This window comes from Chiloscyllium plagiosum, chromosome 25 (assembly GCF_004010195.1).
Source record: "Chiloscyllium plagiosum isolate BGI_BamShark_2017 chromosome 25, ASM401019v2, whole genome shotgun sequence".
In the NCBI taxonomy this organism is placed as follows: domain Eukaryota; kingdom Metazoa; phylum Chordata; class Chondrichthyes; order Orectolobiformes; family Hemiscylliidae; genus Chiloscyllium; species Chiloscyllium plagiosum.
The window spans coordinates 5840942-5845123 of NC_057734.1; positions in this window are offsets into that span (position 1 = coordinate 5840942).

The window sequence follows — 4182 nt, forward strand, 5'->3', positions numbered from 1 at the left end:
TCAGCTCATTATGGAGGGAAGCTGAAAATGGTGGGGCCTAGAAAACTAAGACATTACCCTGAGGAGCAGTGGCAGAATGTCCTGGAGCTGAGATAACTGACCTCCAACAATCATAACTGTCTTCTCTATGTGCTCGGTATCACTCCAACCAGCAGAGAGTTTCCCCCCAATTCCTGTTGGCTTCAGTTTTGCTAGAGATCCTTCATGCTACACTTTATCAAATGTAGCCTTGATATCAAGGGCAGTCACTCCCAGCTCACCTCTAGAATTCAGCGCATATGATCATGTTTGAACTAAGGATGTAATAAGGTCAGTATCTGAGTGGCCCTGGTAGAACCCAAACTTAACGTCAGTGGGCAGGTTATTGCTGAGCATGTGCTGCTGGAAGCACTGTTGATGATGCCTTCCATCACTTTACTGATGGTTGAGAATTGATTGATGGGGCGATAATTGTTTGGGTTGGGTTTTTCCTGATTTTTATGTACAGGATAAACGTAGACAATTTTCCATATTGTCAGGTAGATGCCACTGTTTTATCTGTACTGGACACCTTGGCTAGGGACATGGCAAGTTCTAAAGTGCATGTCTTCACTACTATTGCCAAAACGTTGACAGGGACCATGACTTCCTTCGATTTCTTGAATTGAATTGGCTGAAGACTGGTTGAAGGAGGCTGAGATGGATCATTTAGTCCACACTTTTGGCTGAAGATTGTTAAAAATGCTCCAGCTTTAGCTTTTGCACTGACATTCTAGGCTCTCTCATCACTGAGGATGAGGATGTTTGTGGAACTGCCACCTCCAGAGAGTTATTTTAATTACCTAACACCATTCATGACTGGATGTGACAGGCCGCAGAGCTTAAATCAGATTCATTGGTTATGGATTGCTATGTTGCTGCTTATGTTGTTTGGCAAGCTGTTTGGTTGCTTCACCAGGTTTCCACATTATTTTTTTCAGTGTGCCTGATGCTAGTCCTGGCGTGCTGTCCTGTATTGTTCATTGAATCAAGATTGATTCCCTAGCTTGATGGTAATGGTAGAGTGGGTGATATGCTGGGCCATGAGGTTGCAGATTGTGTTGGAGTACAGTTGTGCTGATGCTAATGGCTCACAGCACCTCACGGATGCCCAGTTTTGAATTGTTTGATGTTTTTGAAGTATCTCCCATTTAGGAGAAAGTGAGGACTGCAGATGCTGGAGATCAGAGTCGAAGAGTGTGTTGCTGGAAAAGCACAGCCAGTCAGGCAGCATCCGAGGAGCAGGAGAATCGACGTTTCGAGCATAAACCTTCATTCCAGATTCGCCAGAAACGTCAATTTTCCAGCTCCTCAGATGCTGCCTGACCGGCTGTGCTTTTCTAGCACCACACTCTTCATCTCTCCCACTTAGCACGGTGATAGTGCCACACATCATGACAAAGGTTATTTTTATCGTAAAGATGGGATAGCTTTGAGGGTTATGCAGTTTTGACCCTTGCCAATACTGCAGATTGGTGAGCATGAGGTCAAGAATACTTTTTTTTTGTTGCTTTCTTCAGCTCACCACCACCACCTTCAGGGCAACTAGGGACGGGCAACAAATGCTGGCCAGCCAACAATGCCCACATTCTACAAATGAATAAACAAAAACCTGCATATCTAGCAGAAAAGACTTTTAGGACTCAACCAGCTTGGTCAGTATTAGTGGTGCTAAGCCACTTCTGGTGAGGAACTTTGAAGCCCCCCCCCACCAGAGTACAGTCTATGCTTTTTCCACACTTTGTGCTGTCTCAGAATGGTGTTCAACATGAAGAGGTTTCCTTGCCCACGTTTGACCTGATGCCATGAGACTTTATAGGGCCAGGAATCAACGTTGAGGTCTCCCATGGCAACTCTGTACCAACTATGTATCGCTATGTTGCCATGCCTACTAGGTCTGTTCTCATGGTGGCATGGCATATGGTGATAGTGTTGTCTGGGGCTTGGTGTGTAAGGTATGATTGTGTGAATGCGACTATGTCAGGCTGTTGTTTTACTAGTTAATAAAGCAGCTCTTCCAATTTTGGCACGAGCCCCCAGATGATTATAAGGAGGACAAGGCTGAGTTTGCCATTGTCATTTCTAGTGCCTTAATAACAGGTGGGCCATCTGTTGCTTTCCTTTTGAGACTTTCTAATGGTTAATACAGATGAGTAGCTTGTTTCCAATTCTGGGGCATTGAAATGAGCTGTTCACAGAATGTCCTATTTTCTGTGGTGAATGTCTAGTTTTAATTTATCTGATTATGGGAGTTATGTCACCAGACAAAAACAGATGAAATCTGGTAGCAATTGGGTGTATACTGTATTGTGCAGCAGACACCAAAGCAATATCTTTATTCTGAATCAGTCGTGTATGTCTTATTAGTTGGTAAATTCACATGCATAGAACACTTAATGAAAATTGAATTAAACTGGAAGGGCAACGTGGATGCCACTGTTGAATTCTGGTTAAAATTAATGATTTGTAATAATCTTGTGAAAAGTTGCAAAAACTAATTGACTAGATTTCCTTTGTTCGAGAACAGAAGTTTCGCTATCCAAGGCATTGTAGGCTGATTCAAGTGTGCTGTTTCCAAAGAATTCTCAGAATCTCATTCATTTGCCAAATCATCAAAATATGTGAGACAAAATCATTTGTTTACCAGAAGTGAGTTTGAGTTTGTTTGACTTGTGTCCCCTCTTTTTGTTGAAGCTTAGTAATGTAACTTTGGGGTGTATTGTAATTTAAAAATAAAGAATTATGGTCTTGATCTGAACCCAGCTTTGCAGGCTTACAAAAAAATAGGTTTGCATTTATATAGCAGATTTCATAACTTCAGCACACCCAAATTATGTTTTAATTGTAGTCATAGTTGTAATTATAGGAAATGAGACAAACATTTGCAACAACAAGCTCGTACAAGCTACAATTTCATAATGAAATTAAAGCAAAATGCTGGCAGTATTCAGCAGGTCCAGCAGTGTCAATGGGGAGAGAAGCAGAAGTAGGGTTTCATGCGGATGACCTGTTATCAGTTCTGTAGATTTCCAGCACTTTGTTTTATTTCAGATTGCCAGCATCTGCAGTACCTTGCTCCTGTCATTTGATAATCTACTTTGGGATGTTGGGAGGGAAATAAACATTTCTACCTGAATTGATGCAGGTGGAGATGAAAACTATATCATGACAAGCAAGGTGATATGAGTACTCTAAATTACTAAATTTCCATAGTGACTACACTTCAAAAGTACTTCATTTGATTGTAAAGCACTTCAAGTTGGGCTGAGGTCATGAAGGTCACTACATAAACACAAGTCTATTTTAATAAGTGAGGCTAACCAGGGAAATCACAAGAGGTGATTAGTTTGTGGTCAGCCTTCTCAGTAGGGATTTTCATATAGACTGTTGTGTGTAACCGATTATTTTATCACACATTGCTCATCATATTTGCAGACTAATATGATTGCCTAAGCAAGTTACTTGAAGTAGTTTGTTTAATCATTTTTGCTTTCTAAATCATTAGCTGAATATTCCAAAACTAGTATTGTAAACATCCTTGAATCTCCTAATGTTAAAGGCCATTTAAGCTGGAGGTTTGACTTGGTCTCCTCTTAATATGCTTTATCTAATATGAACAGTTCATCCACTTTACTAACACCTTCCACCCTGACCACAAATTTACCTGGACCGTCTCAGACTCCTCCCTCCCCTTCCTAGACCTCTCCATTTCTATCTCGGGTGACTGACTCAACACAGACATTTACTACAAACCGACCGACTCTCACAGCTACCTAGATTACACATCCTCCCACCCTGCCCCCTGTAAAAACGCCATCCCATACACCCAATTCCTTCACCTCCGCCGCATCTGCTCCCAGGAGGACCAATTCCACTACCGAACTACCCAAATGGCCTCCTTCTTCAAAGACCGCAATTTCCCCTCAGACGTGGTCGACGATGCTCTCCACCGCATCTCCTCCACTTCCCGCACCTCCGCCCTTGAACCCCGCCCCTCCAATCGCCACCAGGACAGAACCCCACTGGTCTTCACCTTCCACCCAACCAACCTCCGGATACATCGTATCATCCTCCGTCATTTCCGCCACCTCCAAACAGACCCCACCACCAAGGATATATTTCCCTCCCCTCCCCTATCAGCGTTCCGGAGAGACCACTCCCTCT